The sequence below is a fragment of the Vulpes vulpes genome, chromosome 13 (assembly GCF_048418805.1).
Source record: "Vulpes vulpes isolate BD-2025 chromosome 13, VulVul3, whole genome shotgun sequence".
NCBI lineage: Eukaryota > Metazoa > Chordata > Mammalia > Carnivora > Canidae > Vulpes > Vulpes vulpes.
Window position 1 is genome coordinate 131,050,394 of NC_132792.1, and position 23,026 is coordinate 131,073,419.

The window sequence follows — 23,026 nt, forward strand, 5'->3', positions numbered from 1 at the left end:
GCTCAGGGAAAATGTGTTGTTTGTCTTTTAATTGCCAATGTCTAAGGATACCAGGTTCCTAGAAGGTCTGCAAATGTTTGGTTGATTGTCTGATGATTGGTGGGTTGACTGGTTGAATGAATGAATAGATCATAAATGAAAAGAAATGCTTTTGAGCCAAGTTTACTGTGTCTATCACTTCCGCAACGTGTAAGAAACCTTCAGAAGCCTGATGAAGTAAGGTTAACAATGGGAAAGGATAACAAAGGAAAAAATGGTTATCAGCAAACTTTTCAGAAATCTACCTACATAGCTATATTAAAACTAAAGTAATAGCAAAATCTCACTGAAGAAAAGAAAGGCACATTTCTAGTCAAATCATTTCTGTAGCTTTGGAACTGGAGAGACTAGGTCATTAATGATTCAATCAGAATTTCATTTGCATTCTGTGCAAGATTAAACGTGACATCTCAATAAGTGGCACAACTGCTAGCAGTGAATTACAGTAATTAATAGGAAAGCGTAAAGTTCAAAACTGGGAACAATCTCAGCTTCCAAATGTAAACCTTCAATAGCTTGGATCACATTCATAGGAGATAATAAAACAGTAAAAATATATCTGTAAAGTCACAGGTTTAGGGAAAAAAAAATACTATTAGTTGGATTTCAACTCTCTAAGGTTTTCAAGAATGTGTTTCCATTGTCCATCTGTTTTTAGATACTAATCAACTAATTCCACCCAAAGCAGACACACTCAAAAACTCTTCCATCAAAGTCCAAAGGGTTCTACATTTACTAAAAACTGTAGGTACCTCAGTAACATAGTTAAGTTCAAGACTGAATGCTTTTTATTTCTATTCTTGTCTCCTACTTTTGAGAATAAAACCTATTTATATGTACCTAAAATTTATACCTATACCTCAGGAAGAACATTTAAATAGTGAATACAGTTAAACAGACTTTGGTGTTTTGATCACGGTTTCTGGGTCTCTTCCAAAATATGACAGTCCTTTCAATCACAAATTTGTTTATCCATAGTTACCTGCTTATGCTTACATTCGAATCACCAAGTTCGGCAAGCTCTCCTTCCAAAATATATTTCAAACCCTTCCCCTGTCTCCCTCAATAATGGTTATAAACCCAGGGTCTTGGGCAGCCCGGGTGGCTCAGTGGTTTAGCGCTGCCTTCAGCCCAGAGCCTGATCCTGGAGACCCGGGATCAAGTCCCACGTCAGGCTCCCTGCATGGAGCCTGTTTCTCCCTCTGCCTGTGTCTCTGCTCTCTCCCTCTCTGAGTCTCATGAATAAATAAATAAATAATATAAAAAAATAAACCCAGGGTCTTATCATCTCTAGTCAGAATTTCTTTATTCTGTTCCAACCAACTTTCCAAATAGTAGTCACAGTGATCTTTTAAAATACAAATGCAATCACATCAATCCCACATTTAAATTTTTCTGTAGAATTTCCCACTTCTTGAATGAACACAAACTAGTTAATGTGGCCTTCATAATCTGGCCTTAACTATCTCTTCAGTCACCTTGTAGGCTACCCTCCTCTTTGCTATTAAGATAGAGCCGAGCTGGACTTCTCTGCATTCTAGAATATGCTAGTTTTCCCCAGATTTAGGGCCTTCACACAGGCTGTTCTCTATACCCCAGATTTTTTTAAAGATTTTATTTATTTATTTATTTATTAGAGACAGAGAGGGGGGCTGGGCAGAGACAAAGGCAGAGGGAGAAGCAGGCTCCATGCAGGGAGCCTGGTGTGGGACTTGATCCTGGGACGTCAGGATCACACCCTGGGCTGAAGGCAGCATTAAACCACTGAGCCACCTGGGCTGCCCTATACTCCAGATTTTAGAATAAATGAGAGTCTTTCAGGAATCCTCCACTGTAGATGGGCTAACATCACCTGTTACCAGATCTTGCTCAAAGATCACACTCTGTTATGGCACTAAACGTAGTTGTAATATGTATTCATAGAATCGTTTGCTTAATGACCATACTCCTCATTTAGACTATCAATTTCATGTGGACCAAGCTAATATCTATCATCTCACTGCTAATACCCATGGTGTATTCAAGAATTTTGGTTAAATGAAAGAAAGTAAATCTGAATCCAATAAAAATGGAGGTAAAATGGCAAAAATCTCTTAGAGTGTAATTTATTTTCTAGTATACCCTAAATCTATACCATGATGAATTTCTGGAAGTTTTATTCACAAAGAAGACTTTTCTATATTCTCCATGAGACTCAAAGATGTGTGCATGTGTGTGTGTAGCTATGTCAACAACTACAACTCCACCACACACACACACACACACACACACACACACACAGAACCCATAGTACTATAACCTGGAGTGCCTTTTCCACCATATGATTGCCAACACTGAATTTCACCTATCTTTCAAAGTTTTGCCAATCTCAGTCTCTTAACAGAATTATATGATTAGCTTTGCTATGTATTTCCTTGATCAATAAGGCTAAGCATGTTACGTGAAATAAGCACTTTTCTGTAAATTGTTCCCCATTGCTTTTTTCATTTTGCTCTTTTCTCTTCAAGTAAGAAATTATAACCAGCTCATCTTTAAATATGTCATATGTTAAATAAATGAAGGACAAGAATGATACTGAAGAAACGTCCCTGCTTTTTAGCTGCTTGATGGTACAAAGAGATCTAGATGCCTACTTAGCCCTGGCAGAGACCCATGCTGGTCAGAGAGAGGTCTGGTTGAAAATTATTTCAGTTGTTTACTAAAAGAGTTGTCTTATAAAGGTGGCTAAATCTTTTTGAAAGAATATATATACATATACAGGAAGTTCTGTTAACTAGTCCCAAGTTAACAGCTTCTCCAGATTACCCAGTGCTACACATTCATTCCCTTTGTAACACATACTGATTGATGGTATGAGTGCTCAGGCATTCATAGCAGTAAGCTACTTTCTGGTATGCACAAGAATATCTCTTGATGATCTGTACAAGCAGTTCTACTTATCTACTGAGAATTTCAAAAGTGAATTACAAGATAAGAGAACCTTAGTCCTCATTAGGTTTTAAAAACTGTGAGACAAACCAAGCATGGTGAAGAAAGTATTCTTCAAGATGAAACTCTGAAGGATATGCTGAAAGCAAATGGTCTAAAGAGGGAGTTTATATGTGGGAATAGAATTAAATTGGGCAGATGCCCTAGAAAAAAATTGTGACACTGTTCCCCATCATTAGTCCTTTTAAAAAGATCAGAGGCTTCTTTTCTATGGTGTTCTCTGAGCCTGGTAAACAAGAGGGCAGACTGGGTTGAAAACATGCCTGCAGAACCTGTGGTGATTCCTCTAGGTCCCCTAACAGGTCCTTTTATTCCCTGGAAAATCCCCAAGCTTTTATTTGATTTTTTTGCCATTTCAAAAATGATAATAGGTCCAAGTTAAATTATCTTAAGGGCATCAAAGATCCTTTGACTAGGAAAGAAAACACTAGGTATTAGATATGGCTTGTTTCTTAGGATTGTTTTATTTGAAAAGCAAGTAAAAAGTCTTTGTAACTTTCCCCAGGACCATGTCAACATACAGCAGTGTTATTTATTTTCTTCTGTACAGAGAAAGTGATAGGATTCATGTAAAACTAGAAGAAATAAAGACATGATGCATTTTATTCTTAGGACCTTATTTTGAGCTTTGGAAAACAGGAGCACATCAGGGAAAAAAGAAGTTTGTTCTAAAGATAGGCGAAGTAATTAGCCTGAAGAAATAATGATATTGACTAGTACCCTGAGATACCCAGATAAAAAATATTAGTGCTTATTGCCCCTATTAATAATAACCTTGCAAATCAATTCCTGGAAGTGGAATGGGAAGTTAGTAAATTAAGAGGTGGAGTCATGTTGTAGTTTCAAGTAGGATGACCAGGTAAATTTCACTGATGAGGTTACAATTGAACAAAGACTTAAGGAAGGTAAGAGAGTTAGCTATGTGGCTCCCTGGAGGAAGAGCATTCTACATCGAAAAGACAGCCCGTGTATAGGCCTTAGGGCAGGAGCCTCCTGATTCAAGGGTCACATGGTTGGCCTAGAAACTTCTCTCACATCATGTCGATCATATCACAGAAGAGCCAGCCAGCCATTTGCCACAGATAATAATTTTGTTTAAAAATCAGTATAAAATAACAAAATAATGAAAACTCAAAATCCATTGTGATTTGACACCATCAGGATTAAATGACAGACAGGCCAAATTGATTGACAGAAATTTCTAAAACCTGGACATGAATCCTCTAATAAACTATGTTCATGAAAACATATGACAAGATTCAACACTATAGTTTCTTGGCATCACAATCAGAGATACATTTGTGTGTCCTTCCCTTTATCCACAAGTGGTTACTGGGTACTTGGAATGTGGTAGTGGGACTAAGAAATTCATATTTTAGTTTTATTTAATTGTAATGAATTTAAATTTAACCTCCTTATCCAATATCATAGGCTTTGGAATTAGAATTTAAATGTTACTTAACTGTGTGACATCACCCTATGAGGACCCCAGGTTCCTCATCTGTAATTTGGAATAAACCATGGAAATCTCATGAGACTGTTGGGAAGGTCAAATGACATTAAAGTGCAGTGCTTGGCAAATATGAATGCTTAAGAAATATTGGATATTATGGATCACCACCCATCTCCTTTCAAATGTTACATCTGTTTAAATAGCTTGCTCATATAAAGATTTTAAATATAGTAAAACTGACAGATTTCAATCTTCTTACAAAAAGACTTGACTGATATATGGTATGAGGAAAAACTACTTGTAATATCTGAGGAAGCCTGCTAGCACATATAATATTCCTATTCCTAAGAAGGAATTTTATTCTGTCTTTTCCTTTACTTTGGTGAGTCAGCAAAGAAGGAAATGGAAGATCAAAAGCAACTTATAAGAACTTCAAGGGTCAATTACAGGAGATGGAAAGGAAAATATTTATAAAAATAAGTAACGAGAAAAGGAGTTAAAAGCTGTAAATATAAAAGTTAAATTATAAAATAATAAAAATAGCAGGCCAAACTAAGGTGAAAACAATACATAATTAACTGGCTAAAAATAATTATATAATTTATAAAACTATACAATCTAGCATAAAACTGTAGAGGGCTAAAAAGATAAATGAGGTAAACAGCATAAATACCTTGAGTTTTAAAAATTCCTTAGACTTGAGAGAACAATGCAAGTCCTCTAGACCAGGAACAATGCAAGCTGTCTAATGGAACTTCTCGTGAAGATAGAAATGTTCTGTAGTCTATGCTATCCAATATGGCAGCCTTTATCCACATGTGGTAACTGGGTACTTGGAATGTGGTAGTGGGACTAAGAAATTCAAATTTTAGGTTTATTTAATTGTAATGAATTTATTTATTTTTTATTTTTTTTTTAATTGTAATGAATTTAAATTTAACTAGCCACATATGGCTATTGTACTGGGCAACCCCCCTACAGACAGAAATGGCACTCCCAGCCCAATTCCAAGACAACCTTCTTCATGATTAAGAGGAGGTCTCTCCCTGGGCTACTGGCCTTTGTCTACTGTGGCCCCCTTGGTGGTCTTTGAAGAATCGCAACTTGCAAGCAAGAAGCCTAATGGCACTACAAACATGTAGTTGAAATTATTTTCCCTCATTCAGTCTTTTGACTCAGCTAGAGAAGGGAAAAGTTTTCCCATATTCCACCTGATATAAAATGGACTCCAAATAATCTTTTAACAGAAGGAAACCATGTTACAATGACTCAATCTTACAGCTACCACTTCATCACTCTTTCTGCCCTTTCAACACAAGCTCACTGAAATAGTCTTAACCCCTTGGGAGTCAAGAGCACTTCTGCATGCTCTCACCATGCTTACGGTGACTATCTTAGTCCATCACACTTTCTAACTGTCTGGTTTATTTGTTACTTCCCCCACCTCCCACAGAAAACTGCTTGGGAGCAGACACTGAATTATTCATGAGTGTATTTGCAATGTACATTCCAGTGCATTTTAAAAACAACCACTATTTGTTACATGAATGAAATGAATATACCAAGCTTAACAAAATCTTTTATTCATTCCTTAACACACTTACAGCCTGGCTTCTGTTCTTACCATTACACTGAAATAACTCTTATCATTTTCATCAGAGCTTCTAAATCTGCTAAATTGGATACTTTTTAAAGACTACTCACTCCATTCCAAAGTCAATATTGTCCCAAAATGAAATTCAACATTTTCCTCTCAAATTGGTTTCTTCTGTACTCTCTAGTTCAATTAATGGCATTTACTTCCTATTATCCAAGTTGCCTAAGACCAAGAAAAAAAAAGGCTAAAAGTCATCTTTGAATCTTTGATACTTCTTATACCACACTCAGCTGATCACCAACGGTTGGTTTCTATGCCCTCCTTAAAGTCTTTTAACTGGTCCTCTCTTCTCTACTTAATCCTGTCTCTATCTTAATTTAGCCCTTCATCACTGCTTATCTACATTTTTATAGGACCTTCTCTTTGCTTCTCATCAAGCTGCCCTACAATGGGTCATCCACACTATCATAATATTAGTTTTTGTAACAATGCAAATGTAATCACATAATTGTCCCACTTAAAACTCACTGACTACTCTTCATCCCCACACCCTTTAGAATTAAATCCCACCTCTTTAATATAATTTATAAGGCCTTTTCTAATCTGACCCATGCCTACCCCTCAATGAATGTTTCAGTGGGACTCTGGGAAGATACATTGATTGTTTTCTGACCAAAGGATCTGACATCTACCCAAAACTGGCTAATTCTCTCTAAATTACCTTGCACAAAGGAATTAAAACTAAGCAATATGAATATTTTATTTTTTGAGCACATACTCCAGTGCAGCACTCCGATAATCTCAGCTAGATTATGGGAGAAGGCTCTATATGTCTAAGCAACGTCTACTGAAATGGGAGGGCTGCATTATCTAATATGGTAGCCACTAGCCTATCTGATAGTGGCTAATTCGAATTCAGAAGTGCTCTAAGTGTAAAATGAATGCCAGATTTCAAAAACTTAGTAAAAATGAACAAGAATATAAGATCTCCCATTAGTAGCTTTTATATTAATTATATCTTTATAATATTTTGGATATCCTGGATTAAATAAAATATATAGTTAAAATTACTATAACTCTTTTCTCTTTAGTTATTTTAATGTGGCTACTAGAATATTTTATTTGAAAATTTTAAATTACAAGCATAATGTATTATATTTCTGACTGTTTGCCTAAAGTCATCCAAACTCTAAGGCCTGTTCCATGTATTCTATTCAGCCCTCTTCCATCTCCTTCCCAACGTTTTGGAACTTAGCATAACAGTGGGATGCAAAGTAATACATCATAAGAAAAGAAGTCAAAGAAAGTAAAGTACATTTACCAGATGGCCTTCTCATCTTTGATGTATTTAAGAACAAAAGACTGCTGTGTGCACTTGAATAAATTCCCTGGTGTGACATCTTGCTGTTAGTGGTGCTTCAAAGATCACCTCTCACCTGCCCAGCAGCCCTGCCCACTGCCTCCAGGCACTGCAGGGTCAATGTGCTACAGGTTTAGGCTTTTCTTTTCTACCCACACCACCACCCCCAGAAAACTTTAAGACATATTTGATTTTACCAAAGCTTTAAGACTAGGATGACTTATATCCCAGAAACACAAACACCCTAGATTTAAATTTTATTTTTATTTTTTAAAAGATTTTATTTATTTGAAATTGAGAGAGCACAATCTGTGTGGGGGGGAGGAGGGAGAGGAGGCAGTGAAGGGAGGGAAGGGCAGAGGGAGAGGGAGAAACCACTGAGCAGGGAGTCCGAGGCCAAGCTAGATCCCAGGACCCTGAGATCATGACCTGAGCCCAAGGCAAATGCTAAACCTACCGAGGTACCCAGGCACCCTAGACTTAAATTTTAGAAATTCTATTCTAAAAATCCCTTCTCCTACCCAGTCTCTAGAGTTGGTCTCTGCCCAATTCCAGCCTCTGCTGATGGCTTGAGCTCTCTCTCTTTATATTACTTCCTACTCTCAAATTGCTAAGCATTTATATTTTTTTTTCTTGGAGTTCGATTTGCCAACATATAGTATGGCACCCAGTGCTCATCCCGTCAAGTGCCCTCCTCAGTGCCCATCACCAGTCACCCCATCCTTCCACCTGCCTCCCTTTCCACTACCCCTTGTTCATTTCGTAGAGTTAAGAGTCTCTCGTGGTTTAGTTATACCTTTAGTTTCTTATCATAGTCCAACTTATTCCCCTGTAAACTCACTATTTACCTCAATGGAAAACCATACAACCCATTTCCTACCTAAAGAGAAATACTAGCATTGGCAGTTTTTAAAATTTTAATTTTTGGAGGTGGATTTGTTTGAATTTCTATTATACCCAATGCCAGAGCAGCCTGCCTCAAGGCTTCTCAAGGTTAGGCAAGTAACCCCAAGAAAGGAGAAAAACCTTCTGCAGAGAGTTCTGCTAGGCCTTTTCTCAATCAAAATGAATGGCCCTAATCCTTATCACCAATACCAATGGAAAGGGGATGGGGGAAATGGGAGACCAAGATGGTGTGAGAGATAACCACTTTGGAAAGGAACTGCTTCCTTAAGATAAGTGTCCTTAATCTTGAATATAACTCCTTCTCCCTATAAGAGTAAAGTTTCTTGACCAATACCCAGACTTTCCTGTGGGAAGTAGTGAAGGCAGATGGGAAGAGCTCTCCCATTAGAAGCAAGCTCAAATAGTATTCTCTCACCCTACAGAAAAAATAGCATTTCTTCATTCCTCTGGAACCTTCCTTTTTGGCCTAGCCAAATTTTACTTAGTCTTTAAGTTATATAGTTCCAGGGATCATTTCCTCAGGGCAGTTTTTTCTAAATAGCCTCTTCCCTGGGCTCTCATTCCATCTCCTCTCTTTATATCACATCTGATTTAAATCTATTTGCTTGATTCTCCCATTAAACAAATGAGAGCTCCATGAGGGTCCCAATTGTGTACAACTCATCTTTGACTCCCAAAAGGACAAGCATGGGATCAGATTCATGGCAACTCTTTGGTATGTGCTTGAATTTATGAATGAAGAATAATAGCTGAAATGAATGAGTTAGTATTTACTCTAAACTTCCCATTCTGAAATGTGTTTTAATATGATGGAATGTGTTCCAAAATGATGAAGAAGCTATAAATACTTGATAGAAGGAAATTTAGGAAGACCTTCTGAGACAGTTTTTCCTTATTTTCCTATCATTTTCATCCTCATCCTTCAAGAAAGATTTGTGTAAGTCATAATTTTAAGTTCTCCCTTTATTTCAGTTCTGCATGTTTTCCTAACCTCTACACTTGAGCTTTTTTTTTTTTTTACACTTGAGCTTTTAATCACATTTATTGTTCTGGCAAATGGGCCTCTATGCCTCTACTTAATATTCCTACCTGTAAACTAATTCCAGTGAAAGAGTAACTTAAAAGCAAATAAAGTTGATTCTAAACATTGACTAATTCTTAGCTTTAAAATTGAAGCTAACTAACCCTCTTTGGTGGAAGCAGGTTAACTGCATTTCTTCTGAACTTTTCTAACTCAACACATCAACCATTTAAAAATTCTTTAAATGGATATGAACACTTAGACCCTTAGTTACAATTTGTTTTTTAAGAGCTATCATGCAATAATGGGGCAAATTTTTTGGAGTTATCGACCTAACCTCAGTCTTCCCAGGAATGAGGGATTTCTCAGTTTGGTGCTATTCCTGGAAGAGTTCTGGGCAAACTAGGATACTGTGGTCACTCACTGCATACGACATTAAGATGAGTGGGCTTGTTTCGTTGTTCTGTTAGAGAAATGATCCTTCATTTAAAGCATGATGATTTACAAAAAATTATTTTCCATTGCTAAATCATTAAACAGGTAGTGTAAGTCATCACATATAAATCATTTCAAATTAAGTAAATTACTATCACACAGCATTCTTACATACTACTGTAAATCCTTATTCTACTTTGAATACTTTTTTCTTATTTTAAAAATGCATTTAAGACATCTAATACTCATCTGAAAATATATTTATTATTTTTAGATTTTCTAAGATCAATGAAATGCTTATTAAATAATTAAGTTGATTACCCTAAGAAAACTGTTTCTTGAATTTTACTCTAAACTAGCAATAGAAATTCTCTGTTTTAATCTGTGGATATGCCTGTGATTTCCGGTCCAGCATAAATGCCTTCCCTAACTGTTGTCATACACTAAACTGACAGAGGACAAATGTGGTCATCTTTCACTTGATCATAAGTAGACGGAGATGAAACCCCAACAGAATGTTCCATTCTATTTCCATCTCCTATAACTAAGAATTCTGACATACTCCTTCCATAGGATTTCATCATCATTGGCTATTTAGAAAAAAAGTTTTAATCTTCATCCAGTCATCCACTCAAGATGAAAAGACAAGCAAAGGGTAAGCAACCTGGTAAATAACACCTGGCTATTTCTCAGCATGCCCACCACTACCCTCTTGGTCTAAATCACCACCATCTTGGGTCCAGATTACAACTTCCACCTTTGTCTCTCTCACACTTTTTTTTTTTTAAGATTTTATTTATTCACGAGAGATACAGAGAGAGAGGCAGAGACACAGGCAGAGAGAGAAGCAGGCTCCACATAGGGAGCCCGACATGGGACTCGATCCCAAGTCTCCAGGATCACAACCTGGGCCTAAGGCAGGCACCAAACCACTGAGCCACCTAGGCATCCTTCTCATACTATTCTTAACACAACAGTCACAATGATCCTTTTAAAAGTTTAATCACGTCGCCACTCTGCTCAAACTCTTCAAAAACTTAACGGTCTCAGGGCCCTTGGGTGGTGCAGTTGGTTAAGTGTCTGCCTTCAGCTTAGGTCTTGATCTCAGGATGCTGGGATCAAACCAACACTTCTTCCTCTCCCTCTGCCTCTCCCCCTTTCATGCTCACACTCTCTCTCTCAAATAAATAAATAAAATAAAATAATAGTAAAAAGTGAAACAACTTATGGTCTCACACAGAGCAAAAGCTTAACGTCATTATAAGGGTCTACAAGATCTGTCCCAGCCCTTATCTCTCTGATCTTACCCCATCTTGCTCATTCCTCTGGGTTCCTAGATTACTTCAAGCAAGTTCCTCTCCCAGAGCTTTTCCTATGATGCTCTTCACCTGGAAATTCATATGGCTTACCTTCTTATTCCTTTTTATTTATTTCTTAAATATCACCTTCTTAGCGAGACCTCCTTTGCTGATGACTCCAATTTAAAACAGAATCCTATCTACACACCCTTAACTTCAGGCCCCTTTCCTTCCTTTGTATTTCTCCATACTATAGGAAATACTATGTATTCTATTTTTTTGTTTATTATCTGTCTCCAAGTAGAATGTAAGCTCGATGCTCTGTAAGGAAATTCTAATACGCATACACATACACACACACACACACACACACACACACACACACACACACACACCACTTGTTTGGTTCACTGGTGTATCCCCAGTACCTAGAATAGCATCTGGCACACAGTAGGCACTCAAGTATTTCTGGGTGAATGAATGATTGGAGGTAACTAAGAAGCCCCTTCTTCCATCAGTTTATCTTTCCTTAGTCACTTTCCTGGGACCTTAAAGTCCAAAATAGGAATTACTTTTAACACAAAAGTAATATATTTTGTTAAAAGAGAAAAAGGAAATGAAAAACCCTAGGAAATGATAACATTAATTTTGAGTAGTAACTTCCATCTAAGTGTCACTGAATTTATCAGATCTTATTATACATGACTTTGCTCAGTAAAAAAGTACAGGAAGCCAAGGGCTGAGATCCTGGGGCTGTAGAGAGGGAGGGAAGGACACAAGGAATATATAATCTACTTCTTTCACATTTTTCAGTGAGGCTAGACTTGATTTTAGAGACAATGATATCTTGTTAACTTATTTTTTAAGTTTTAAGGACTACACATTAATTTCTAAGTTTTATTTTGAAATAATTATAAAGTTAGAGAACAGTGCAGAGTACAATTGTTTTTGCTGTCAATCGTTTGAAAACAAACTGCCAACATGTTTACCCCAATATTTTAGCATTTCCTAAAAATAAGTATAGTCTCTTATATAACCACAATACAATCATCATGCTTAAATATCATAAGGCCTCACTACCAATCATCCCAATAATACCCAAACATACTCATCCTTTCACTTAGTTCTGCCATCAACTATTTGTCAAAGGCTTTCAAACATTACAAGTACTCTTCTAGGTGCTTAGAATACCAAGATGAGTAAAATATGATTTGGGGATGCCTGGGTGGCTCAGTGGTTGAGTATCTGTCTTTGGCTCAGGACATGATTCTGGGGTCCTGGGATCGAGTCCCACACTGGGCTTCCAGCAGGGAGCCTGCTTCTCCTTCTGCCTCTCTCTGTGTGTCCTGAATGAATGAATGAATGAATGAATGAATAAAAAATATTTTAAAAATATATATATATTCTTTGTTTCAGAAGTTTGATTTCTGGGGATCTCTTCCAAGAAAGTAGCAGTAAAAAAGGTATACATAAGAATGTCCAGAAAGGAGACAGGTCAACAACATGGCTAAGACCTCTGTAATCATGTCCCTTCCTCCAAAACAATCTGACATCCAACTATGAGAAAAGCTTTGGGATCTAGTACCATAGACCAAAGGGTGGGAGAGGAGTCCTCCCCACCTGTGCATCAGGTAAAAACCCAGTGGTGGACCCCACAGTGGCTCCTGCATCAGCTCCAGCCCCTCCTGCCACTGTCCAGAAGTCTCAGTAAAAATTATCTTAGATAATCACCCATGGACAGGAGTATCCTTGTGGAAGTCTAGGTCTCCAGCAGAGAAATCCTAGCACATAGCTGGAGCAAAACCATAAGGAGCTAGATCCATTGAAGTTAAGTAGATGAACAGTCTGATTTTACCTTTATCACCCATCTCTGAAAGTGGCACACCTCAGGGCCATGAGAGTTATTCTCACCCTGTGACTCCTCTCAAGAGGGGAAAGTTAAAAGTGTGTGAGTGAACACCTGGGCTTCCCCAGCTGTCTAGGATGATGCCAAAGAAGCCCAATTCTCTCTCACTCCATTCAAAGTCGCAAATTGTGAGCTACATGACTGAAGAGTGGCAACGGCAGGAAAGGTAGAAGACTCCTGAAAACCATTAAAAGGACATAGATTCTAAAAACTTTGTTACAAATTCCATCAAAAAGCTGACCTGTCAGCTGCTAGAGATGCAGATCCCAGCAACTAGCCCATGGGCACCAACATTGGAAAATAAAGAACATAAGTAGGGTATGAAAAGTAGAAAACCCAAAAGCATTAAAATAAATATATTTGTAAAAATCACACAAGGGATTCAGAAAATAAAAGAACATAATATATGACACCATATACCTAAGATGTGGGGGAAAGAGGAGTAAAGAATAGGATCGAACTTAAGCAACCAAGAACTTAATATATATAGATGCAGAAGATGTTATATACAAACTAAATGGTAACCACAAATCAAAACTCAGTACTAGATATGAAAAGGATGAAGAGAAAAGAATCAAAGTATATGACTAAAGAAGGTCAACAAGCCATGAAAGAGAGCAAGAGAAAGATCAGAGAAAAACTACAAAAAGAATTACAAGACAAATAACAAAATAGCAATAAATATACATCTATCAATAATTACTTTGAATATAAGTGGACTAAATGCTCCAACCAAAGATATAAGGTATGGAGCCTGGGTGGCTCAGTTGGTTCAGCATTCAACTCTTGGTTTCAGCTCAGGTCATGATCTCAGGGTCCTGGGATGGAGCCCTGCATGAGGCTCTACACTCAGTGCAGAGTTGGTTTGTCCCTCTCCCTTACCCTACTCATGTGCTCTCTTTCCCTTTCTCTCTCTCTCTTATAAATAAATAAATAAATAAATAAATAAATAAATAAATAAACAAACAAACAAACAAACAAACTTTTGTTTGTTGTTGTTGAAGACATAAGGTGACAGAATGAATTTTTTTTTAAAAAAGACCCACCTATAGGTACCTATAAGAGACTCATTTCAGACTGGAAGACACCTGAAGATTGAAGATGATGAGATGGAGAAACATCTATCATGCAAATGGATATCAGAAGAAAGCCAGAGTAGCAATACTTATATTGGACAAAATAGACTTTAAAATAAGACTGTAACAAAAGATAAGGGCACTATAGACTAATAAAGGTGACAAGATATAACAATTGTAAATATTATGTACCCAACATGGGAGCACCCAAATATATAAAACAGTTAATAACAACATAAAGGATATAATCAATAGTAATACAAAAGTAGTAGGGGGGATCCCTGAGTGGCTCAGTGGTTTGGAGCCTGCCTTTGGCCCAAGGTGTAATTCTGGAGTCCCGGATCAAGTCCCACATCCCGCATGGAGCCTGCTTCTCTCTCTGCCTATGTCTCTCTCTCTCTCTCTCTCTCTCTTTCTCTCTCTCTCTCTATCATGAATAAATAAATCTGAAAAAAATACAAAAATAGTAGAAAACTTTAACACCCCAATTACATCAATGGACAGATCCTCCAAGCAGAAAATCAACAAGGAAACAATGGCTTTAAGGACACACTGGATAGGATGGATTCACAGACATATTCAGAAAATAAAACTGTAGAATGCACATTCTTTTCAAGTACACATGGAATATTCTCCAGAACAGATTGCCTACTAGGCCACAAAACAAGTGTCAACAAATTAAAAAAGACTAAAATCAATACCATCCATGTTTTCTGACCACAATGTTATCTAGGAAACTAGAAATCAACCACATGAAAAATATCTGGAAAGCGCACCAATATACGCTACTAAACAATGACTGGGGAAAAAATCAAAGAAGAAATTTTAAGAAAATACATGGAAACAAATGCAAATGAAAACAGAATGGTCCAAAATCTTTGGGATACAGCAAAAGCAGTTCTTTTTTTTTTTTTTAAGATTTTATTTTATTTATTCATGAGATACACAGAGAGAGGGAGAGAGAGACAGAGACACAGGCAGAGGGAGAAGCAGGCTCCACGCAGGGAGCCCAACACGGGACTTGATCCCAGGACTCCAGGATCACACCCTGGGCTGAAGGTAGGCACTAAAACGCTGAACCACCCAGGGATCCCCGCAAAAGCAGTTCTAAGAGGGAAGTTTATACCAACACAGGCCTACTTGTTCACAAAACAAGAAAAATCTCAAATAAACAATCTTTAAACTTACACCTAAAGGAGATGGGAAAAAAATAAACAGAATCCAAAACGAGCAGAAAGAATGAAATAATAAATTTTAGAGCAGATATAAATGATATAGAAACTGAAAAACCAATAGAACAGATCCATGAAACCAGGAGCTGGTTCTTTGGAAAGATCAACAACAAAATCGATAAACCTCGGGGAGCCCAGGTGGCTCAGCGGTTTAGCGCCGCCTTCAGCCCAGGGTGTGATCCTGGAGTCCCGGAATGAAGTCCCGCATCGGGCTCCCTGCATGGAGCCTGCTTCTCCCTCTGCCTGTGTGCCTGCCCCTCTGCCTGCCTGCCTGCCTCTCTCTCTCTCTCTCTCTCTCTCTCTCTCTCTCTCTCAAAATAAATAAATAAATCTTTTAAAGAAAAGTCATTCACATGATCAAGTGGGATTTGTTTCTGGGATTCAAGGGTGTTTCAATATCCATAAGTTAATCAATATGATACATCACATCAATAAGAGAAAAAATTTAAAAAAAAACATATATCATCAATTCAATAGATACAGAAAAATCATTTGACGAAGTACAATATCCATTCACAATAAAAATTCTCAACAAGTTTGGTCTAGAGGGAACATACTTTAACATAATAAAGGCCCTATGTGAAAAACCCACACCCAACATCAAATTCAATGGGGGAAAAATGAGAGAGATTTTTCCCTAAGGTTAGGAACAAGATAAGGATGTCCACTCTGACCACTTTTATTCAACATAGTACTGGAAGTGCTAGCCACAGCAATTAGATAACAAAAGCAAATAAAAGGTTTCCAAATTGGTAAGAAAGAAGTAAAACTCACTACTGCAGATAACATGATACTATATAAAGAAAGCCTGAAAGACTCCACCAATTACTTGAACTGATAAATTCAGTAAATTTGTATGATATAAAATCAGTGTGTAGAAATGTGCTGCATTCCTATGCACTAATAATGAAGCAGTAGAAAGTGAAATTAAGAAGACAATCCCATTTACAATTACACCAAAATCAATAAAATGCCAACAAATAAACTTAACCAAAGAGGTGAAAGAACTATACCCTGAAAACTATAAAACAGAGGGACAACTGGGTGGCTCAGTGGTTGAGTGGCTGCCTTTGGCTCAGGTCCTGATGCTGGGGTCCTAGCATCGAGGACCCCCTGCAAGGAGCCTGCTTATCCCTCTATGTCTCTCTGTCTCTCTCTGTGTCTCTCATGAATAAATAATATCTTTTTGTAAAAAAAAAACAAACTATAAAACAGTGATGAAAGAAAGATAACACAAAGATAACACAAAGAAATCTATGCTCATGCATTGGAAGAACAATATAAATAATGTCAAGATGTCCCTATATTACCCAAAGCAAGCTACACATATAATGCAATCCTCATAAAAATACCAATAGCATTTTCCACAGAACTAGAACAAACAATCCTAAAATTTGTATGGAATCACAAAAGACCTTGAATAGAAAAAGCAATCTTGAAAAAGAAAACCAAAACTGGAGGCGTCACAATTCCAGACTTCAAGTTATATTACAAACCTATAGTAATCAAAACAGTATGGTACTGGCATAAAAATAGACCCACTGATCAATGGAACAAAAGAGAAAATACAAAAACAAACCTACAGTTATACAGCCAATTAATCTTCAACAAAGCAGAAAAGACTATCCAATGGGAAAAAAGGTAGTATCTTCAACATATGAGGTTGGGGAAGCTGGACAGTAACATGCCAAACAATGAAATTGAACCACTTTCTTTCAGCATACAAAAAAAAAAAAATACCAAAAGGGATTAAAGACCTAAATATGAGACCTGAAACCATAAAAATCCTTGAAGAGAGCACAGGCAGTAATAGCTTTGACACTGGCCATAACGACATTTTTCCTAGATATGTCTCCTGAGGCAAAGGAAATAAAAGCAATAATAAAAAGTTTCTGTATAGTGTAGGAAACAATCAACAAAACTAAAAGACAACCTACTGAATAGAAGAAGATATTTGCAAATGACATCACTGTTAAAGGGTCAGTTTCCAAAGCATATAAAGAACTGATACTACTTGACACCTAACAGATAAATAACCTTTTTAAAAATGGGCAGAACACATGAACAGATATGTCTCCAAAGAAGACACCCAGATAAGCCAACAGACACATGAAAAGTTGCTCAACATCTCTCATCATCAGAGAACTACAAATCAAAATGACAATGATACCACTTCACACTTGTCACAATGGCAGAAATAAAAAAAACACAAGAAACATGTGTTGGCAAGGATGTGGAGAAGAAAACCTTCTGCACTGTTGGTGGGACTATGATCTGGTGCAGCCACTGTGGAAGACAGTATGGAAGTTCCTCAGAATAATTAAAAATAGAACTACCCTACAATCCTTTAATTATACTACTGTGTATTTACCCAAAGAATACAAAAACAACCCCACTAATTCAAAGGGAAACATGCAACCCTATATTTAGAGCAGCATTATTTAAAATATTCAAATTATGGAAGCAGCCCAAGTGTTCATTGACAGATGAATGGATAAAGAAGATGTGATGTGTGTGTGTGTGTATATATGCATATATAATGAAATGTTATTCAGTCATGAAAAAGAACAAAATCTTGCCATTTGTCACAACATGAATAGAGTTAGGGAATATAATACTAAGCAAAATAAAGAAAAACAAATACCACATGGTTTCACTCATGGTGTGCAATTTAAGAAACAAAACAAATTTAAAAAAAGAGAGACAAACCACAAAAGAGAGTCCTAATTATATAAAACAAACTGATGGTCACCAGAGGGAGGTGGATGGGGGGATGGGTGAAATAGGTAATGGGGATGAAAGATACACTTATCATGATGAGCACTGAGTAATGTACAGAATTGTTCAATCACTATATTGTACACTAAAGTGTACAATTCTGTATAATTTCTGTACACCTGAAAGTAATATAACACTGTGTGTCAACTATACTGGAATTAAAATTTAAAATTTAATTTAAAAGTCATTATACAATGATGAAATGGTTAATTCGTCAAGGAAATAAAACGGTTTTAAGTATATATGCCCCTAACTTTAGAACACCTACATATATTAAGCAAATACTAACAGATCTGAAGGGAGAAACAGACAACAACAGAATAATAATAGGGGGCATCAAACTCCACTTTCAATAATGAACAGATTATCCAGAGAGTAAATTAGTAAAGAAACATGTGACGTGAATCACACATCAGACCAAAAGGAACTAAGAGAAATATATAGAATATTCCACCCAAAGGAGAATACACATTCTTGTCAAGTGCCCATGAAACACTCTCCAGGATACACCATAGGATAGGTTACAAAACAAGCCTCAAAACAAAAAAACAAAAAACAAAACAAAACAAAACAAGCCTCAGCAATTTTAATAAGTTTAAAATCATACCGAGTATCTTTTCAGAACACAATAGTATGCTATCAGAAATCAGTAACAGGAAGAAAGCTGGAAAATTTATAAATATGTGGAAATTAAACATGCTACTGAACTAAAAGGTCAAAGAAGAAATCAAAAGAGAAATTCAAAAATATTTTATTTTTTAATTATTTTTATCAAAAATATTTTAAAACAAACGAATACAGAAACACATATACCAAAAGTTATGCGTTGCAGCAAAAGCAGATCTAAGAAAAAGTTCATAGCAATAAGCACCTACATTAAAAGACAAGAAAGATCTCAAATAACCTAAATTTATACCTCAAGAAACCAGAAAAATAAAAGAACTAAGCCCAAATTTAGCAAAAGGAAGAAATAACAAAGATCAGAGCAGAAAAAAATAAAATAGAGACCATAAAAACAATAGAAAAGATCAATGAAACCAAAACCTGCTTTTTTTAACTAATAAACAAACCTGATAAAACTTTAGCTAGATCACTAAAAGAGAAATTACTTAAATAAATAAAATCAGACATGAAAGAGGAGATATTACAACTGATACTACAGAAATATAAAGAATCAAATAAACTATTACAATCACATGCCATTGAAATATACAGTCTAGAAGAAGTGGATTAATTCCTGGAAATATTAAATCTATTGAGACTGAATCATAAAGAAATAGAAAATATGAAGAGACCAATAATGAGATTGAATGAGAAATCAAAAATCTCCCAACAAAGAAAAGCCCAGGGCCAGATAATTTCCCTGGTAAAATCTACCAAACATTTAAGAATTAATGCTAACCCTTCTCAAACTCTTCCAAAAAACTGAAAAGGAAGGAGTACTCCCAAATTCATTATATGAAAACAGCATTACCCTAATCCCAAAGCCAGATAATGATATTACTAAAGAAGAAAACTACAGGCCAATAATCCTGATAAATATGGAGGCAAACATTTTCAACAAAATATTAGCAAACAGAATTCAACACCACATTCAAACAATCACACACCATGATCAAGTGGGATTTATACCTGGGATGCCAGGATAGTTCATACACACCAATAAATGTGATACATCACATTAACAGAATGAAAGAAAAAAAAATCACACGATCATCCCAAAAGATAGAGAAAAAATAGTTGAGAAAATACAACTTCCTTTCATGATTAAAAACTCTCAAAAAATCTTGTAGTAAATTAGTAAACATAGTAAAGTCCATATATGGCAAGCCCACAGCTAACATTATATCAGTGGTGAAAGGCTAAAAGCTTTTTCTATTATATAAGGAACAAAACAATGGTGCCCAATCTCACCACTTCCATACAACATAGTAATTGACTCCTAGGCAGAGCAATTAGATAAGAAAAAGAAAAAGGCAGCCAAATCAGAAAGGAAGTAACACTATCATTGTTTTTTGATGATAAGATTTTATGTATAGAAAATCCTAAAGTCTCCACCAAAAAGTGTTAGAAATAATGAATAAATTTAACAAAGTTGAAGGACACAAAAATCAACACAGAAAAATCAATTGTATATATAGAGAGTAACAATAAAATATGAAAATAATCCTCTTTCACAATAGCATCAAAAACAATAAAATACTTAGGTATAAATTTAACCAAAGAGGTAAAAGATCTGCATACTGAGAACTGTAAGGCTTTGATGAAAGAAACAGAAAATGACACAAATGTAAAGATATCCCATGTTCATGGACTGAAAGAATGAATATTGTTAAAATGTCCATGCTGCCCAAAGCCATCTATAGTTTAAATGCAATTTCTATGAAAATTCCAAGGACACTTTTCATAGACATAGGAGAAAAACCCTAAAATTTGTATAGAACCACAAAAGGTTCCAAATAGCCAAAACAATTTTGAGAAAGAAAAATGAAGTTGGAGTCATCAAACTCACTAATTTCAAACTCTACTACAAAAAGCTATAGTAATCAAACCAGTATGATATTGGCATAAAAACAGATACCAGACCCATGGAAAGAATCTACAGCACAGAAATAAACCCTCACATATACAATCAACTAATATTTGACAAAGAAGAATACACAATAAGGAAAGTATCATCTCCTCATTAAATATGTTAAGCAAACAGGAAAGTCACATGCAGAAAAATGAAACTGGACTCTCTTGTTTTTTTAAAGATTTTATCTATTTACTCATGAGAAACACAGAGAGAGAGAGAGAGAGAGAGAGGCAGAGACACAAGCAGAGGGAGAAGCAGGCTCCACACAGGGAGCCTGATGTGGGACTCGATCCTGGGACTCCAGGATCACACCCTGGGCCGAAGGCAGGTGCTAAACTGCTGAGCCACCCAGGGATCCCCTGCAGCTGGACTCTTTTGTAAAAATTACTTTACACCATAAAATTACATATAGCCAATCTAGTAAAAATCATATCATTGAAGAACATCTAATGGTTTGAGAAAAAGCTCAGTATTATTTAGGGTATCATGACCTACAAAACAGTATACACACTTTGATCCAAATTTTATTTATGAAATTGATAACTCTTAGTGATAAGGTTATGGGCCACATTTCCTTTATTAAATTCTATTTCACTTCTAATTTTTCTATAATAGCCATATATTACTTTTATAACTACAAGAAAATATATTATTTAAAAAATACAAATTCAGAAGAATAGAGCAATCCTTCAAGGAGGAAAAGGATTAATAATAGGTAAAGAGGGGACACCTGAGTGGCTCAACGGTTGAGTGTCTGCCTTTGGCTCAGGGCATGGTCCTGGTTCGGGGATAGAGTCCAGCATTGGGCTCCCTGTGGGGAGCCTGCTCCTCCCTCTGCCTGTGTCTCTGCCTCTGTTTCTCTCATGAATAAATAAATAAAATCTTAAAAAAAAAAAAAAGGAATAGGTAGAGAGTTTTAAAAGAGAAGAATAGCACACTTCCTTTGGACTAGTATGAAGAGATGAGCACAAGTTCAGAAATAGTGTGAAGGCAGAAATTTAAGAGATCATAATAACCATACTTATGTCTATGAAATAGAAGATAATGCTATCTTTTTATGGAAAAGAGGATGAACTGTAAAAGGGCTGAAGAAAATAATGGAGGTTTAAAATTGCTATTGTGAGAATTAGCAGAAAGACAAGAAGAGCAATGAGAAAAGATTTCAAGGGGGCAGTAATTCCAGCTTTGTTTGGAGATCATCACTTGCATAAATATGAATCTATAAAGCAGTATAGCATTTATCTACTAGAACCTTTCAGTACAAGTATAAGCATGAGGAGGACACATGGTTGAATTGATCTAAGTTTGGAGTTCAGACTGCGGACAAAGGACAAGAGAGTAAAGACACTGAGAATGGTCAGTCAAGGATATGAACAGTGGAGTCTAGGTTACTCAGAGAGGGAAGTCAGAAAATGGCACTAGAGTGTCAGAAAACGGAACGGTCCAATGCCTAAGGTTTCGGTCAAGTCAAAGATGCAGCAAGAGACCCAGGGGACCAGAAAGCTATGGCAGGCATGACTATATCAGAGATTAAGTTCAGAGAGGTGTCGCTGCTCCAGATGTCAACATAGAATAGAAGATGGCTGTGGAAGAAAACGAGGAAGCAGACTGAATAAAGGTAACTGACAGAAGTGATCTGTTCAGCTCTGATGCCAAGCCCTGGGTGAAACTTTCACATGGATATTATTGTGCCCACATTGATAGTAAGAACTGAGATGAAGAGAAAGACTATCATTGGGGTTCACAGCCTTCAGGGAATAAAGGAATGTAACCTGGAAGTCCATAGATGACAGAGGCAAACAGATAATCAGCAACCAAGCACTTCTCTTCCAAGTTTACCACAATTTTATACACATTCACGAAGAAAGAGTTGCATTTCAAAATATCATGATACTTCCACTTTAATCCTAAAATCAGTGAAGGCTACTCAATAACAGGTGAAATACTACTCTGACAATCAAATACATGGGAAACCACTAAAATGTAAAGAGCCACTTTTTTTTGCAGTAATATTTTATTTATTTTTTATTTTTATAAATTTATTTTTTATTGGTGTTCAATTTGCCAACATATAGAATAACACCTAGTGCTCAAGTGCCCACCTCAGTGCCCGTCACCCAGTCACCCCCACCCTCGACCACATGGCCATATGATGAAAACACAAACCAAAATGAAAAGTATACTAGAGACTATCAAGTTTCACCTAAATCCCATTGCTCATATTTATGTATCTGGTATCAGGCTACCATATCAATATCCTTCACACTGAGAGCGTTATTTATAGCCTCCCTAAGTCAAAGGATAATTAGTATCCTAGATAATTTCTATCAGAGAGCTCGATAAATTTATCTAGACAATT

At 36.4% G+C, this 23,026-nt stretch overlaps 1 protein-coding gene across 4 annotated transcripts in view; it reads right to left on the bottom strand.

The window, feature by feature from the left end:
- Window positions 1-23,026, bottom strand: part of NME7 (NME/NM23 family member 7) — a 259,209-nt gene that overhangs the window by 101,448 nt on the left and 134,735 nt on the right. The gene's annotated exons all lie outside the window — the stretch shown is intronic.